This window comes from Spermophilus citellus (assembly GCF_964194105.1).
Source record: "Spermophilus citellus genome assembly, chromosome: 7".
NCBI classification, from domain to species: Eukaryota; Metazoa; Chordata; class Mammalia; order Rodentia; family Sciuridae; genus Spermophilus; species Spermophilus citellus.
Window position 1 is genome coordinate 5,362,800 of NC_138188.1, and position 20,030 is coordinate 5,382,829.

Below are 20,030 nucleotides of genomic sequence, written 5' to 3' on the forward strand. Positions count from 1 at the left end.
AAACATAGAGATAGAACGTGAAACTACTTTATTGTGTCAAGTTTCAAGAAGCTAGCGCAAACCGTGTTGGATTTAGAGTTCCAAATACATCTATCAGTATAGGAGAAAACAGAGTGAAACCTAAAAATTCAAAATGTTACTGGAAACGAACGCTTCAACATAGAAGAAAAAAATTTGGGGAACCAAGTCGCCTTAGTGTACTGATCATTACCTGAAAGTATCATCCAGTTTGGGTGAAAAAATATTTGCTGAGATTTCTGGAGATTCGTAATTTTGGGAAGCCTGGCAACCCCTTTCCATGAAAGTGTTTCTCGTCAGTCACTGCTTAGGGCTACAGCAAGAGGAAACAAAACATAGAGATAGAACGTGAAACTACTTTATTGTGTAAAGTTTCAAGAAGCTAGCACAAACCGTGTTGGATTCAGAGTTCCAAATACATCTATCAATAAAGGAGAAAACAGAGTGAAACCTAAAAATTCAACTGTTACTGGAAACGAACGCTTCAACATAGAAGAATGACATTTGGGGAACCAAGTCGCCTTAGTGTACTGATCATTACCTGAAAGTATCATCCAGTTTGGGTGAAAAAATAATTGCTGAGATTTCTGGAGATTCGTAATTTTGGGAAGCCTGGCAACCCCTTTCCATGAAAGTGTTTCTCGCCAGTCACTGCTTAGGGCTACATCAAGAGGAAACAAAACATAGAGATAGAACGTGAAACTACTTTATTGTGTCAAGTTTCAAGAAGCTAGCACAAACCGTGTTGGATTTAGAGTTCCAAATACATCTATCAATATAGAAGAAAACAGAGTGAAACCTAAAATTCAAACTGTTACTGGAAACGAACGCTTCAACATAGAAGAACGAAATTTGGGGAACCAAGTCGCCTTAGTGTACTGATCATTACCTGAAAGTATCATCCAGTTTGGGTGAGAAAATATTTGCTGAGATTTCTGGAGATTCGTAATTTTGGGAAGCCACCCCTTTCCATGAAAGAGTTTCTCGCCAGTCACTGCTTAGGGCTACATCAAGAGGAAACAAAACATAGAGATAGAACGTGAAACTACTTTATTGTGTCAAGTTTCAAGAAGCTAGCACAAACCGTGTTGGATTTAGAGTTCCAAATACATCTATCAATATAGGAGAAAACAGAGTGAAACCTAAAAATTCAAACTGTTACTGGAAACGAACGCTTCAACATAGAAAACGAAATTTGGGGAACCAAGTCGCCTTAGTGTACTGATCTTTACCTGAAAGTATCATCTTGTTTGGGTGAAAAAATATTTCCTGAGATTTCTGGAGATTCGTAATTTTGGGAAGCCTGGCAACCCCTTTCCATGAAAGTGTTTCTCGTCAGTCACTGCTTAGGGCTACATCAAGAGGAAACAAAACATAGAGATAGAACGTGAAACTACTTTATTGTGTCAAGTTTCCAGAAGCTAGCACAAACCGTGTTAGATTCAGAGTTCCAAATACATCTATCAATAAAGGAGAAAACAGAGTGAAACATAAAAATTCAAACTGTTACTGGAAACGAACGCTTCAACATAGAAGAACGAAATTTGGGGAACCAAGTCGCCTTAGTGTACTGATCATTACCTGAAAGTATCATCCTTTGGGTGAAAAAATATTTGCTGAGATTTCTGGAGATTCGTAATTTTGGGATGCCACCCCTTTCCATGAAAGTGTTTCTCGCCAGTTACTGCTTAGGGCTACATCAAGAGGAAACAAAACATAGAGATAGAACGTGAAACTACTTTATTGTGTCAAGTTTCAAGAAGCTAGCACAAACCGTGTTGGATTTAGAGTTCCAAATACATCTATCAATGTAGGAGAAAACAGAGTGAAACCTAAAAATTCAAACTGTTACTGGAAACGAACGCTTCAACATAGAAGAACGAAATTTGGGGAACCAAGTCGCCTTAGTGTACTGATCATTACCTGAAAGTATCATCCAGTTAGGGTGAAAAAATATTTGCTGAGATTTCTGGAGATTCGTAATTTTGGGAAGCCTGGCAACCCCTTTCCATGAAAGTGTTTCTCGCCAGTCACTGCTTAGGGCTACATTGAGGAAACAAAACATAGAGATAGAACGTGAAACTACTTTATTGTGTCAAGTTTCAAGAAGCTAGCACAAACCGTGTTGGATTTAGAGTTCCAAATACATCTATCAATATAGGAGAAAACAGAGTGAAACCTAAAAATTCAAACTGTTACTGGAAACGAACGCTTCAACATAGAAGAATGACATTTGGGGAACCAAGTCGCCTTAGTGTACTGATCATTACCTGAAAGTATCATCCAGTTTGGGTGAAAAAATATTTGCTGTGATTTCTGGAGATTCGTAATTTTGGGAAGCCTGGCAACCCCTTTCCATGAAAGTGTTTCTCGCCAGTCACTGCTTAGGGCTACATCAAGAGGAAACAAAACATAGAGATAGAACGTGAAACTACTTTATTGTGTCAAGTTTCAAGAAGCTAGCACAAACCGTGTTGGATTTAGAGTTCCAAATACATCTATCAATATAGGAGAAAACAGAGTGAAACCTAAAAATTAAAACTGTTACTGGAAACGAACGCTTTAACATAGAAAAACGAAATTTGGGGAACCAAGTCGCCTTAGTGTACTGATCATTTCCTGAAAGTATCATCCTGTTTGGGTGAAAAAATATTTCCTGAGATTTCTGGAGATTCGTATATTTGGGAAGCCTGGCAACCCCTTTCCATGAAAGTGTTTCTCGCCAGTCACTGTTAGGGCTACATCAAGAGGAAACAAAACATAGAGATAGAACGTGAAACTACTTTACTGTGTCAAGTTTCAAGAAGCTAGCACAAACCGTGTTGGATTTAGAGTTCCAAATACATCTATCAATATAGGAGAAAACAGAGTGAAACCTAAAAATTCAAACTGTTACTGGAAACGAACGCTTCAACATAGAAGAACGACATTTGGGGAACGAAGTCGCCTTAGTGTACTGATCATTACCTGAAAGTATCATCCAGTTTGGGTGAAAAAATATTTGTTGAGATTTCTGGAGATTCGTAATTTTGGGAAGCCTGGCAACTCCTTTCCCTGAAAGTGTTTCTCGCCAGTCACTGCTTAGGGCTACATCAAGAGGAAACAAAACATAGAGATAGAACGTGAAACTACTTTATTGTGTCAAGTTTCAAGAAGCTAGTGCAAACCGTGTTGGATTTAGAGTTCCAAATACATCTATCAATATAGGAGAAAACAGAGTGAAACCTAAAAATTCAAACTGTTACTGGAAACGAACGCTTCAACATAGAAGAACGAAATTTGGGGAACCAAGTCGCCTTAGTGTACTGATCATTACCTGAAAGTATCATCCAGTTTGGGTGAAAAAATATTTGCTGAGATTTCTGGAGATTCGTAATTTTGGGAAGCCTGGCAACCCCTTTCCATGAAAGTGTTTCTCGCCAGTCACTGCTTAGGGCTACATCAAGAGGAAACAAAACATAGAGATAGAACGTGAAACTACTTTATTGTGTCAAGTTTCAAGAAGCTAGCACAAACCGTGTTGGATTTAGAGTTCCAAATACATCTATCAATATAGGAGAAAACAGAGTGAAACCTAAAAATTCAAACTGTTACTGGAAACGAACGCTTCAACATAGAAGAACGAAATTTTTGGAACCAAGTCGCCTTAGTGTACTGATCATTACCTGAAAGTATCATCCAGTTTGGGTGAAAAAATATTTGCTGAGATTTCTGGAGATTCGTAATTTTGGGAAGCCTGGCAACCCCTTTCCATGAAAGTGTTTCTCGCCAGTCACTGCTTAGGGCTACATCAAGAGGAAACAAAACATAGAGATAGAACGTGAAACTACTTTATTGTGTAAAGTTTCAAGAAGCTAGCACAAACCGTGTTGGATTCAGAGTTCCAAATACATCTATCAATAAAGGAGAAAACAGAGTGAAACCTAAAAATTCAAACTGTTACTGGAAACGAACGCTTTAACATAGAAGAAGGAAATTTGGGGAACCAAGTCGCCTTAGTGTACTGATCATTACCTGAAAGTATCATCCAGTTTGGGTGAAAAAATAATTCCTGAGATTTCTGGAGATTCGTAATTTTGGGAAGCCTGGCAACCCCTTTCCATGAAAGTGTTTCTCGCCAGTCACTGCTTAGGGCTACATTGAGGAAACAAAACATAGAGATAGAACGTGAAACTACTTTATTGTGTCAAGTTTCAAGAAGCTAGCACAAACCGTGTTGGATTTAGAGTTCCAAATACATCTATCAATATAGGAGAAAACAGAGTGAAACCTAAAAATTCAAACTGTTACTGGAAACGAACGCTTCAACATAGAAGAACGACATTTGGGGAACCAAGTCACCTTAGTGTACTGATCATTACCTGAAAGTATCATCCAGTTTGGGTGAAAAAATATTTGCTGTGATTTCTGGAGATTCGTAATTTTGGGAAGCCTGGCAACCCCTTTCCATGAAAGTGTTTCTCGCCAGTCACTGCTTAGGGCTACATCAAGAGGAAACAAAACATAGAGATAGAACGTGAAACTACTTTATTGTGTCAAGTTTCAAGAAGCTAGCACAAACCGTGTTGGATTTAGAGTTCCAAACACATCTATCAATATAGGAGAAAACAGAGTGAAACCTAAAAATTCAAACTGTTACTGGAAACGAACGCTTTAACATAGAAAAACGAAATTTGGGGAACCAAGTCGCCTTAGTGTACTGATCATTACCTGAAAGTATCATCCTGTTTGGGTGAAAAAATATTTCCTGAGATTTCTGGAGATTCGTATATTTGGGAAGCCTGGCAACCCCTTTCCATGAAAGTGTTTCTCGCCAGTCACTGCTTAGGGCTACATTGAGGAAACAAAACATAGAGATAGAACGTGAAACTACTTTATTGTGTCAAGTTTCAAGAAGCTAGCACAAACCGTGTTGGATTTAGAGTTCCAAATACATCTATCAATATAGGAGAAAACAGAGTGAAACCTAAAAATTCAAACTGTTACTGGAAACGAACGCTTCAACTTAGAAGAACGACATTTAAGGAACCAAGTCGCCTTAGTGTACTGATCATTACCTGAAAGTATCATCCAGTTTGGGTGAAAAAATATTTGTTGAGATTTCTGGAGATTCGTAATTTTAGGAAGCCTGGCAACCCCTTTCCATGAAAGTGTTTCTCGCCTGTCACTGCTTAGGGCTACATCAAGAGGAAACAAAACATAGAGATAGAACGTGAAAATACTTTATTGTGTCAAGTTTCAAGAAGCTAGCACAAACCGTGTTGGATTTAGAGTTCCAAATACATCTATCAATATAGGAGAAAACAGAGTGAAACCTAAAAATTCAAACTGTTACTGGAAACGAACGCTTCAACATAGAAGAACGACATTTGGGGAACCAAGTCGCCTTAGTGTACTGATCATTACCTGAAAGTATCATCCAGTTTGGGTGAAAAAAATATTTGTTGAGATTTCTGGAGATTCGTAATTTTGGGAAGCCTGGCAACTCCTTTCCCTGAAAGTGTTTCTCGCCAGTCACTGCTTAGGGCTACATCAAGAGGAAACAAAACATAGAGATAGAACGTGAAACTACTTTATTGTGTCAAGTTTCAAGAAGCTAGCGCAAACCGTGTTGGATTTAGAGTTCCAAATACATCTATCAGTATAGGAGAAAACAGAGTGAAACCTAAAAATTCAAAATGTTACTGGAAACGAACGCTTCAACATAGAAGAAAAAAATTTGGGGAACCAAGTCGCCTTAGTGTACTGATCATTACCTGAAAGTATCATCCAGTTTGGGTGAAAAAATATTTGCTGAGATTTCTGGAGATTCGTAATTTTGGGAAGCCTGGCAACCCCTTTCCATGAAAGTGTTTCTCGTCAGTCACTGCTTAGGGCTACAGCAAGAGGAAACAAAACATAGAGATAGAACGTGAAACTACTTTATTGTGTCAAGTTTCAAGAAGCTAGCACAAACCGTGTTGGATTCAGAGTTCCAAATACATCTATCAATAAAGGAGAAAACAGAGTGAAACCTAAAAATTCAAACTGTTACTGGAAACGAACGCTTCAACATAGAAGAATGACATTTGGGGAACCAAGTCGCCTTAGTGTACTGATCATTACCTGAAAGTATCATCCAGTTTGGGTGAAAAAATAATTGCTGAGATTTCTGGAGATTCGTAATTTTGGGAAGCCTGGCAACCCCTTTCCATGAAAGTGTTTCTCGCCAGTCACTGCTTAGGGCTACATCAAGAGGAAACAAAACATAGAGATAGAACGTGAAACTACTTTATTGTGTCAAGTTTCAAGAAGCTAGCACAAACCGTGTTGGATTTAGAGTTCCAAATACATCTATCAATATAGAAGAAAACAGAGTGAAACCTAAAATTCAAACTGTTACTGGAAACGAACGCTTCAACATAGAAGAACGAAATTTGGGGAACCAAGTCGCCTTAGTGTACTGATCATTACCTGAAAGTATCATCCAGTTTGGGTGAGAAAATATTTGCTGAGATTTCTGGAGATTCGTAATTTTGGGAAGCCACCCCTTTCCATGAAAGAGTTTCTCGCCAGTCACTGCTTAGGGCTACATCAAGAGGAAACAAAACATAGAGATAGAACGTGAAACTACTTTATTGTGTCAAGTTTCAAGAAGCTAGCACAAACCGTGTTGGATTTAGAGTTCCAAATACATCTATCAATATAGGAGAAAACAGAGTGAAACCTAAAAATTCAAACTGTTACTGGAAACGAACGCTTCAACATAGAAGAATGACATTTGGGGAACCAAGTCGCCTTAGTGTACTGATCATTACCTGAAAGTATCATCCAGTTTGGGTGAAAAAATATTTGCTGTGATTTCTGGAGATTCGTAATTTTGGGAAGCCTGGCAACCCCTTTCCATGAAAGTGTTTCTCGCCAGTCACTGCTTAGGGCTACATCAAGAGGAAACAAAACATAGAGATAGAACGTGAAACTACTTTATTGTGTCAAGTTTCAAGAAGCTAGCACAAACCGTGTTGGATTTAGAGTTCCAAATACATCTATCAATATAGGAGAAAACAGAGTGAAACCTAAAAATTCAAACTGTTACTGGAAACGAACGCTTTAACATAGAAAAACGAAATTTGGGGAACCAAGTCGCCTTAGTGTACTGATCATTTCCTGAAAGTATCATCCTGTTTGGGTGAAAAAATATTTCCTGAGATTTCTGGAGATTCGTATATTTGGGAAGCCTGGCAACCCCTTTCCATGAAAGTGTTTCTCGCCAGTCACTGTTAGGGCTACATCAAGAGGAAACAAAACATAGAGATAGAACGTGAAACTACTTTATTGTGTCAAGTTTCAAGAAGCTAGCACAAACCGTGTTGGATTTAGAGTTCCAAATACATCTATCAATATAGGAGAAAACAGAGTGAAACCTAAAAATTCAAACTGTTACTGGAAACGAACGCTTCAACTTAGAAGAACGACATTTAAGGAACCAAGTCGCCTTAGTGTACTGATCATTACCTGAAAGTATCATCCAGTTTGGGTGAAAAAATATTTGTTGAGATTTCTGGAGATTCGTAATTTTAGGAAGCCTGGCAACCCCTTTCCATGAAAGTGTTTCTCGCCTGTCACTGCTTAGGGCTACATCAAGAGGAAACAAAACATAGAGATAGAACGTGAAACTACTTTACTGTGTCAAGTTTCAAGAAGCTAGCACAAACCGTGTTGGATTTAGAGTTCCAAATACATCTATCAATATAGGAGAAAACAGAGTGAAACCTAAAAATTCAAACTGTTACTGGAAACGAACGCTTCAACATAGAAGAACGACATTTGGGGAACGAAGTCGCCTTAGTGTACTGATCATTACCTGAAAGTATCATCCAGTTTGGGTGAAAAAATATTTGTTGAGATTTCTGGAGATTCGTAATTTTGGGAAGCCTGGCAACTCCTTTCCCTGAAAGTGTTTCTCGCCAGTCACTGCTTAGGGCTACATCAAGAGGAAACAAAACATAGAGATAGAACGTGAAACTACTTTATTGTGTCAAGTTTCAAGAAGCTAGTGCAAACCGTGTTGGATTTAGAGTTCCAAATACATCTATCAATATAGGAGAAAACAGAGTGAAACCTAAAAATTCAAACTGTTACTGGAAACGAACGCTTCAACATAGAAGAACGAAATTTGGGGAACCAAGTCGCCTTAGTGTACTGATCATTACCTGAAAGTATCATCCAGTTTGGGTGAAAAAATATTTGCTGAGATTTCTGGAGATTCGTAATTTTGGGAAGCCTGGCAACCCCTTTCCATGAAAGTGTTTCTCGCCAGTCACTGCTTAGGGCTACATCAAGAGGAAACAAAACATAGAGATAGAACGTGAAACTACTTTATTGTGTCAAGTTTCAAGAAGCTAGCACAAACCGTGTTGGATTTAGAGTTCCAAATACATCTATCAATATAGGAGAAAACAGAATGAAACCTAAAAATTCAAACTGTTACTGGAAACGAACGCTTCAACATAGAAAAACGAAATTTGGGGAACCAAGTCGCCTTAGTGTACTGATCATTACCTGAAAGTATCATCCTGTTTGGGTGAAAAAATATTTGCTGAGATTTCTGGAGATTCGTAATTTTGGGAAGCCTGGCAACCCCTTTCCATGAAAGTGTTTCTCGCCAGTCACTGCTTAGGGCTACATCAAGAGGAAACAAAACATAGAGATAGAACGTGAAACTACTTTATTGTGTAAAGTTTCAAGAAGCTAACACAAACCGTGTTGGATTCAGAGTTCCAAATACATCTATCAATAAAGGAGAAAACAGAGTGAAACCTAAAAATTCAAACTGTTACTGGAAACGAACGCTTTAACATAGAAGAAGGAAATTTGGGGAACCAAGTCGCCTTAGTGTACTGATCATTACCTGAAAGTATCATCCAGTTTGGGTGAAAAAATAATTCCTGAGATTTCTGGAGATTCGTAATTTTGGGAAGCCTGGCAACCCCATTCCATGAAAGTGTTTCTCGCCAGTCACTGCTTAGGGCTACATTGAGGAAACAAAACATAGAGATAGAACGTGAAACTACTTTATTGTGTCAAGTTTCAAGAAGCTAGCACAAACCGTGTTGGATTTAGAGTTCCAAATACATCTATCAATATAGGAGAAAACAGAGTGAAACCTAAAAATTCAAACTGTTACTGGAAACGAACGCTTCAACATAGAAGAACGAAATTTGGGGAACCAAGTCGCCTTAGTGTACTGATCATTACCTGAAAGTATCATCCAGTTTGGGTGAAAAAATATTTCCTGAGATTTCTGGAGATTCGTAATTTTGGGAAGCCTGGCAACCCCTTTCCATGAAAGTGTTTCTCGTCAGTCACTGCTTAGGGCTACATCAAGAGGAAACAAAACATAGAGATAGAACGTGAAACTATTTTATTGTGTCAAGTTTCCAGAAGCTAGCACAAACCGTGTTAGATTCAGAGTTCCAAATACATCTATCAATAAAGGAGAAAACAGAGTGAAACATAAAAATTCAAACTGTTACTGGAAACGAACGCTTCAACATAGAAGAACGAAATTTGGGGAACCAAGTCGCCTTAGTGTACTGATCATTACCTGAAAGTATCATCCTTTGGGTGAAAAAATATTTGCTGAGATTTCTGGAGATTCGTAATTTTGGGATGCCACCCCTTTCCATGAAAGTGTTTCTCGCCAGTTACTGCTTAGGGCTACATCAAGAGGAAACAAAACATAGAGATAGAACGTGAAACTACTTTATTGTGTCAAGTTTCAAGAAGCTAGCACAAACCGTGTTGGATTTAGAGTTCCAAATACATCTATCAATATAGGAGAAAACAGAATGAAACCTAAAAATTCAAACTGTTACTGGAAACGAATGCTTCAACATAGAAAAACGAAATTTGGGGAACCAAGTCGCCTTAGTGTACTGATCATTACCTGAAAGTATCATCCTGTTTGGGTGAAAAAATATTTGCTGAGATTTCTGGAGATTCGTAATTTTGGGAAGCCTGGCAACCCCTTTCCATGAAAGTGTTTCTCGTCAGTCACTGCTTAGGGCTACATCAAGAGGAAACAAAACATAGAGATAGAACGTGAAACTACTTTATTGTGTAAAGTTTCAAGAAGCTAGCACAAACCGTGTTGGATTCAGAGTTCCAAATACATCTATCAATAAAGGAGAAAACAGAGTGAAACCTAAAAATTCAAACTGTTACTGGAAAGGAACGCTTCAACATAGAAGAATGACATTTGGGGAACCAAGTCGCCTTAGTGTACTGATCATTACCTGAAAGTATCATCCAGTTTGGGTGAAAAAATAATTGCTGAGATTTCTGGAGATTCGTAATTTTGGGAAGCCTGGCAACCCCTTTCCATGAAAGTGTTTCTCGCCAGTCACTGCTTAGGGCTACATCAAGAGGAAACAAAACATAGAGATAGAACGTGAAACTACTTTATTGTGTCAAGTTTCAAGAAGCTAGCACAAACCGTGTTGGATTTAGAGTTCCAAATACATCTATCAATGTAGGAGAAAACAGAGTGAAACCTAAAAATTCAAACTGTTACTGGAAACGAACGCTTCAACATAGAAGAACGAAATTTGGGGAACCAAGTCGCCTTAGTGTACTGATCATTACCTGAAAGTATCATCCAGTTAGGGTGAAAAAATATTTGCTGAGATTTCTGGAGATTCGTAATTTTGGGAAGCCTGGCAACCCCTTTCCATGAAAGTGTTTCTCGCCAGTCACTGCTTAGGGCTACATTGAGGAAACAAAACATAGAGATAGAACGTGAAACTACTTTATTGTGTCAAGTTTCAAGAAGCTAGCACAAACCGTGTTGGATTTAGAGTTCCAAATACATCTATCAATATAGGAGAAAACAGAGTGAAACCTAAAAATTCAAACTGTTACTGGAAAGGAACGCTTCAACATAGAAGAATGACATTTGGGGAACCAAGTCGCCTTAGTGTACTGATCATTACCTGAAAGTATCATCCAGTTTGGGTGAAAAAATATTTGCTGTGATTTCTGGAGATTCGTAATTTTGGGAAGCCTGGCAACCCCTTTCCATGAAAGTGATTCTCGCCAGTCACTGCTTAGGGCTACATCAAGAGGAAACAAAACATAGAGATAGAACGTGAAACTACTTTATTGTGTCAAGTTTCAAGAAGCTAGCACAAACCGTGTTGGATTTAGAGTTCCAAATACATCTATCAATATAGGAGAAAACAGAGTGAAACCTAAAAATTCAAACTGTTACTGGAAACGAACGCTTTAACATAGAAAAACGAAATTTGGGGAACCAAGTCGCCTTAGTGTACTGATCATTTCCTGAAAGTATCATCCTGTTTGGGTGAAAAAATATTTCCTGAGATTTCTGGAGATTCGTATATTTGGGAAGCCTGGCAACCCCTTTCCATGAAAGTGTTTCTCGCCAGTCACTGTTAGGGCTACATCAAGAGGAAACAAAACATAGAGATAGAACGTGAAACTACTTTATTGTGTCAAGTTTCAAGAAGCTAGCACAAACCGTGTTGGATTTAGAGTTCCAAATACATCTATCAATATAGGAGAAAACAGAGTGAAACCTAAAAATTCAAACTGTTACTGGAAACGAACGCTTCAACTTAGAAGAACGACATTTAAGGAACCAAGTCGCCTTAGTGTACTGATCATTACCTGAAAGTATCATCCAGTTTGGGTGAAAAAATATTTGTTGAGATTTCTGGAGATTCGTAATTTTAGGAAGCCTGGCAACCCCTTTCCATGAAAGTGTTTCTCGCCTGTCACTGCTTAGGGCTACATCAAGAGGAAACAAAACATAGAGATAGAACGTGAAACTACTTTACTGTGTCAAGTTTCAAGAAGCTAGCACAAACCGTGTTGGATTTAGAGTTCCAAATACATCTATCAATATAGGAGAAAACAGAGTGAAACCTAAAAATTCAAACTGTTACTGGAAACGAACGCTTCAACATAGAAGAACGACATTTGGGGAACCAAGTCGCCTTAGTGTACTGATCATTACCTGAAAGTATCATCCAGTTTGGGTGAAAAAATATTTGTTGAGATTTCCGGAGATTCGTAATTTTGGGAAGCCTGGCAACTCCTTTCCCTGAAAGTGTTTCTCGCCAGTCACTGCTTAGGGCTACATCAAGAGGAAACAAAACATAGAGATAGAACGTGAAACTACTTTATTGTGTCAAGTTTCAAGAAGCTAGTGCAAACCGTGTTGGATTTAGAGTTCCAAATACATCTATCAATATAGGAGAAAACAGAGTGAAACCTAAAAATTCAAACTGTTACTGGAAACGAACGCTTCAACATAGAAGAACGAAATTTGGGGAACCAAGTCGCCTTAGTACTGATCATTACCTGAAAGTATCATCCAGTTTGGGTGAAAAAAATATTTGCTGAGATTTCTGGAGATTCGTAATTTTGGGAAGCCTGGCAACCCCTTTCCATGAAAGTGTTTCTCGCCAGTCACTGCTTAGGGCTACATCAAGAGGAAACAAAACATAGAGATAGAACGTGAAACTACTTTATTGTGTCAAGTTTCAAGAAGCTAGCACAAACCGTGTTGGATTTAGAGTTCCAAATACATCTGTCAATATAGGAGAAAACAGAGTGAAACCTAAAAATTCAAACTGTTACTGGAAACGAACGCTTCAACATAGAAGAACGAAATTTGGGGAACCAAGTCGCCTTAGTGTACTGATCGTTACCTGAAAGTATCATCCAGTTTGGGTGAAAAAATATTTGCTGAGATTTCTGGAGATTCGTAATTTTGGGAAGCCTGGCAACCCCTTTCCATGAAAGTGTTTCTCGCCAGTCACTGCTTAGGGCTACATCAATAGGAAACAAAACATAGAGATAGAACGTGAAACTACTTTATTGTGTCAAGTTTCAAGAAGCTAGCACAAACCGTGTTGGATTTAGAGTTCCAAATACATCTATCAATATAGGAGAAAACAGAGTGAAACCTAAAAATTCAAACTGTTACTGGAAACGAACGCTTCAACATAGAAGAACGACATTTGGGGAACCAAGTCGCCTTAGTGTACTGATCATTACCTGAAAGTATCATCCAGTTTGGGTGAAAAAATATTTGCTGAGATTTCTGGAGATTCGTAATTTTGGGAAGCCTGGCAACCCCTTTCCATGAAAGTGTTTCTCGCCAGTCACTGCTTAGGGCTACATCAAGAGGAAACAAAACATAGAGATAGAACGTGAAACTATTTATTGTGTCAAGTTTCAAGAAGCTAGCACAAACCGTGTTGGATTTAGAGTTCCAAATACATCTATCAATATAGGAGAAAACAGAGTGAAACCTAAAAATTCAAACTGTTACTGGAAACGAACGCTTCAACATAGAAGAACGACATTTGGGGAACCAATTCACCTTAGTGTACTGATCATTACCTGAAAGTATCATCCTTTGGGTGAAAAAATATTTGCTGAGATTTCTGGAGATTCTTAATTTTGGGAAACCTGGCAATCCCTTTCCATGAATGTGTTTCTCGCCAGTCACTGCTTAGGGCTACATCAAGAGGAAACAAAACATAGAGATAGAACGTGAAACTACTTTATTGTGTCAAGTTTCAAGAAGCTAGCACAAACCGTGTTGGATTTAGAGTTCCAAATATATCTATCAATATAGCAGAAAACAGAGTGAAACCTAAAAATTCAAACTGTTACTGGAAACGAACGCTTCAACATAGAAGAACGACATTTGGGGAACCAAGTCGCCTTAGTGTACTGATCATTACCTGAAAGTATCATCCAGTTTGGGTGAAAAAATATTTGTTGAGATTTCTGGAGATTCATAATTTTGGGAAGCCTGGCAACTCCTTTCCCTGAAAGTGTTTCTCGCCTGTCACTGCTTAGGGCTACATCAAGAGGAAACAAAACATAGAGATAGAACGTGAAACTACTTTATTGTGTCAAGTTTCAAGACGCTAGCACAAACCGTGTTGGATTTAGAGTTCCAAATACATCTATCAATATAGGAGAAAACAGAGTGAAACCTAAAAATTCAAACTGTTACTGGAAACGAATGCTTCAACATAGAAGAACGACATTTGGGGAACCAAGTCGCCTTAGTGTACTGATCATTACCTGAAAGTATCATCCAGTGTGGGTGAAAAAATATTTGTTGAGATTTCTGGAGATTCGTAATTTTAGGAAGCCTGGCAACCCCTTTCCATGAAAGTGTTTCTCGCCTGTCACTGCTTAGGGCTACATCAAGAGGAAACAAAACATAGAGATAGAACGTGAAACTACTTTACTGTGTCAAGTTTCAAGAAGCTAGCACAAACCGTGTTGGATTTAGAGTTCCAAATACATCTATCAATATAGGAGAAAACAGAGTGAAACCTAAAAATTCAAACTGTTACTGGAAACGAACGCTTCAAAATAGAAGAACGACATTTGGGGAACCAAGTCGCCTTAGTGTACTGATCATTACCTGAAAGTATCATCCAGTTTGGGTGAAAAAATATTTGTTGAGATTTCTGGAGATTCGTAATTTTGGGAAGCCTGGCAACTCCTTTCCCTGAAAGTGTTTCTCGCCAGTCACTGCTTAGGGCTACATCAAGAGGAAACAAAACATAGAGATAGAACGTGAAACTACTTTATTGTGTCAAGTTTCAAGAAGCTAGCACAAACCGTGTTGGATTTAGAGTTCCAAATACATCTATCAATATAGGAGAAAACAGAGTGAAACCTAAAAATTCAAACTGTTACTGGAAACGAACGCTTCAACATAGAAGAACGAAATTTGGGGAACCAAGTCGCCTTAGTGTACTGATCATTACCTGAAAGTATCATCCAGTTTGGGTGAAAAAATATTTGCTGAGATTTCTGGAGATTCGTAATTTTGGGAAGCCTGGCAACCCCTTTCCATGAAAGTGTTTCTCGCCAGTCACTGCTTAGGGCTACATCAAGAGGAAACAAAACATAGAGATAGAACGTGAAACTACTTTATTGTGTCAAGTTTCAAGAAGCTAGCACAAACCGTGTTGGATTTAGAGTTCCAAATACATCTATCAATATAGGAGAAAACAGAGTGAAACCTAAAAATTCAAACTGTTACTGGAAACGAACGCTTCAACATAGAAGAACGACATTTGGGGAACCAAGTCGCCTTAGTGTACTGATCATTACCTGAAAGTATCATCCAGTTTGGGTGAAAAAATATTTGCTGAGATTTCTGGAGATTCGTAATTTTGGGAAGCCTGGCAACCCCTTTCCATGAAAGTGTTTCTCGCCAGTCACTGCTTAGGGCTACATCAAGAGGAAACAAAACATAGAGATAGAACGTGAAACTATTTATTGTGTCAAGTTTCAAGAAGCTAGCACAAACCGTGTTGGATTTAGAGTTCCAAATACATCTATCAATATAGCAGAAAACAGAGTGAAACCTAAAAATTCAAACTGTTACTGGAAACGAACGCTTCAACATAGAAGAACGACATTTGGGGAACCAAGTCGCCTTAGTGTACTGATCATTACCTGAAAGTATCATCCAGTTTGGGTGAAAAAATATTTGCTGAGATTTCTGGAGATTCGTATATTTGGGAAGCCTGGCAACCCCTTTCCATGAAAGTGTTTCTCGCCAGTCACTGTTAGGGCTACATCAAGAGGAAACAAAACATAGAGATAGAACGTGAAACTACTTTATTGTGTCAAGTTTCAAGACGCTAGCACAAACCGTGTTGGATTTAGAGTTCCAAATACATCTATCAATATAGGAGAAAACAGAGTGAAACCTAAAAATTCAAACTGTTACTGGAAACGAACGCTTCAACATAGAAGAACGACATTTGGGGAACCAAGTCGCCTTAGTGTACTGATCATTACCTGAAAGTATCATCCAGTGTGGGTGAAAAAATATTTGCTGAGATTTCTGGAGATTCGTAATTTTGGGAAGCCACCCCTTTCTATGAAAGTGTTTCTCGCCAGTCACTGCTTAGGGCTACATCAAGAGGAAACAAAACATAGAGATAGAACGTGAAACTACTTTATTGTGTTAAGTTTCAAGAAGCTAGCACAAACCGTGTTGGATTTAGAGTTCCAAATACATCTATCAATATAGGAGAAAACAGAGTGAAACCTAAAAATTCAAACTGTTACTGGAAACGAACGCTTCAACATAGAAAAACGTAATTTGGGGAACCAAGTCGCCTTAGTGTACTGATCATTACCTGAAAGTATCATCCTGTTTGGGTGGAAAAATATTTCCTGAGATTTCTGGAGATTCGTATATTTGGGAAGCCTGGCAACCCCTTTCCATGAAAGTGTTTCTCGCCAGTCACTGTTAGGGCTACATCAAGAGGAAACAAAACATAGAGATAGAACGTGAAACTACTTTATTGTTTCAAGTTTCAAGAAGCTAGCACAAACCGTGTTGGATTTAGAGTTCCAAATACATCTATCAATATAGTCGAAAACAGAGTGAAACCTAAAAATTCAAACTGTTACTGGAAACGAACGCTTCAACATAGAAGAACGACATTTGGGGAACCAAGTCGCCTTAGTGTACTGATCATTACCTGAAAGTATCATCCAGTTTAGGTGAAAAAATATTTGTTGAAATTTCTGGAGATTCGTAATTTTGGGAAGCCTGGCAACTCCTTTCCCTGAAAGTGTTTCTCGCCAGTCACTGCTTAGGGCTACATCAAGAGGAAACAAAACATAGAGATAGAACGTGAAACTACTTTATGGTGTCAAGTTTCAAGAAGCTAGCGCAAACCGTGTTGGATTTAGAGTTCCAAATACATCTATCAATATAGGAGAAAACAGAGTGAAACCTAAAAATTCAAACTGTTACTGGAAACGAACGCTTCAACATAGAAGAACGAAATTTGGGGAACCAAGTCGCCTTAGTGTACTGATCATTACCTGAAAGTATCATCCAGTTTGGGTGAAAAAATATTTGCTGAGATTTCTGGAGATTCGTAATGTTGGGAAGCCTGGCAACCCCTTTCCATGAAAGTGTTTCTCGCCTGTCACTGCTTAGGGCTACATCAAGAGGAAACAATACATAGAGATAGAACATGAAAATACTTTATTGTGTCAAGCTTCAAGAAGCTAGCACAAACCGTGTTGGATTTAGAGTTCCAAATACATCTATCAATATAGGAGAAAACAGAGTGAAACCTAAAAATTCAAACTGTTACTGGAAACGAACGGTTCAACATAGAAGAATGAAATTTGGGGAACCAAGTCGCCTTAGTGTACTGATCATTACCTGAAAGTATCATCCAGTTTGGGTGAAAAAATGTTTGCGGAGATTTCTGGAGATTCGTAATTTTGGGAAGCCTGGCAACCCCTTTCCATGAAAGTGTTTCTCGCCAGTCACTGCTTAGGGCTACATCAAGAGGAAACAAAACATAGAGATAGAACGTGAAACTACTTTATTGTGTCAAGTTTCAAGAAGCTAGCACAAACCGTGTTGGATTTAGAGTTCCAAATACATCTATCAATATAGGAGAAAACAGAGTGAAACCTAAAAATTCAAACTGTTAATGGAAAAAAACGCTTCAACATAGAAGAACGACATTTGGATAACCAAGTCGCCTTAGTGTACTGATCATTACCTGAAAGTATCATCCAGTTTGGGTGAAAAAATATTTGCTGAGATTTCTGGAGATTCATAATTTTGGGAAGCCTGGCAACCCCTTTCCATGAAAGTGTTTCTCGCCTGTCACTGCTTAGGGCTACATCAAGAGGAAACAAAACATAGAGATAGAACGTGAAACTACTTTATTGTGTCAAGTTTCAAGAAGCTAGCACAAACCGTGTTGGATTTAGAGTTCCAAATACATCTATCAATATAGGAGAAAACAGAGTGAAACCTAAAAATTCAAACTGTTACTGGAAACGAACGCTTCAACATAGAAGAACGACATTTGGGGAACCAAGTCGCCTTAGTGTACTGATCATTACCTGAAACTATCATCCAGTTTGGGTGAAAAAATATTTGTTGAGATTTCTGGAGATTCGTAATTTTGGGAAGCCTGGCAACTCCTTTCCATGAAAGTGTTTCTCGCCAGTCACTGCTTAGGGCTACATCAAGAGGAAACAAAACATAGAGATAGAACGTGAAACTACTTTATTGTGTCAAGTTTCAAGAAGCTAGCGCAAACCGTGTTGGATTCAGAGTTCCAAATACATCTATCAATAAAGGAGAAAACAGAGTGAAACCTAAAAATTCAAACTGTTACTGGAAACGAACGCTTCAACATAGAAGAATGACATTTGGGGAACCAAGTCGCCTTAGTGTACTGATCATTACCTGAAAGTATCATCCAGTTTGGGTGAAAAAATATTTGCTGAGATTTCCGGAGATTCGTAATTTTGGGATGCCTGGCAACCCCTTTCCATGAAAGTGTTTCTCGCCAGTCACTGCTTAGGGCTACATCAAGAGGAAACAAAACATAGACTTAGAACGTGAAACTACTTTATTGTGTCAAGTTTCAAGAAGCTAGCACAAACCGTGTTGGATTTAGAGTTCCAAATACATCTATCAATATAGGAGAAAACAGAGTGAAACCTAAAAATTCAAACTGTTACTGGAAACGAACGCTTCAACATAGAAAACGAAATTTGGGGAACCAAGTCGCCTTAGTGTACTGATCTTTACCTGAAAGTATCATCTTGTTTGGGTGAAAAAATATTTCCTGAGATTTCTGGAGATTCGTAATTTTGGGAAGCCTGGCAACCCCTTTCCATGAAAGTGTTTCTCGCCAGTCACTGCTTAGGGCTACATCAAGAGGAAACAAAACATAGAGATAGAAAGTGAAACTACTTTATTGTGTCAAGTTTCAAGAAGCTAGCCCAAACCGTGTTGGATTTAGAGTTCCAAATACATCTATCAATATAGGAGAAAACAGAGTGAAACCTAAAAATTCAAACTGTTACTGGAAACGAACGCTTCAACATAGAAGAACGACATTTGGGGAACCAAGTCGCCTTAGTGTACTGATCATTACCTGAAAGTATCATCCAGTTTGGGTGAAAAAATATTTGCTGTGATTTCTGGAGATTCGTAATTTTGGAAAGCCTGGCAACCCCTTTCCATGAAAGTGTTTCTCGCCAGTCACTGCTTAGGGCTACATCAAGAGGAAACAAAACATAGAGATAGAACGTGAAACTACTTTATTGTGTCAAGTTTCAAGAAGCTAGCACAAACCGTGTTGGATTTAGAGTTCCAAATACATCTATCAATATAGGAGAAAACAGAGTGAAACCTAAAAATTCAAACTGTTACTGGAAACGAACGCTTCAACATAGAAAAACGAAATTTGGGGAACCAAGTCGCCTTAGTGTACTGATCATTACCTGAAAGTATCATCCTGTTTGGGTGGAAAAATATTTCCTGAGATTTCTGGAGATTCGTAATTTTGGGAAGCCTGGCAACCCCTTTCCATGAAAGTGTTTCTCGTCAGTCACTGCTTAGGGCTACATCAAGAGGAAACAAAACATAGAGATAGAACGTGAAACTACTTTATTGTATCAAGTTTCAAGAAGCTAGCACAAACCGTGTTGGATTCAGAGTTCCAAATACATCTATCAATAAAGGAGAAAACAGAGTGAAACCTAAAAATTCAAACTGTTACTGGAAACGAACGCTTCAACATAGAAGAATGACATTTGGGGAACCAAGTCGCCTTAGTGTACTGATCATTACCTGAAAGTATCATCCAGTTTGGGTGAAAAAATATTTGCTGAGATTTCCGGAGATTCGTAATTTTGGGATGCCTGGCAACCCCTTTCCATGAAAGTGTTTCTCGCCAGTCACTGCTTAGGGCTACATCAAGAGGAAACAAAACATAGACTTAGAACGTGAAACTACTTTATTGTGTCAAGTTTCAAGAAGCTAGCACAAACCGTGTTGGATTTAGAGTTCCAAATACATCTATCAATATAGGAGAAAACAGAGTGAAACCTAAAAATTCAAACTGTTACTGGAAACGAACGCTTCAACATAGAAGAACGAAATTTGGGGAACCAAGTCG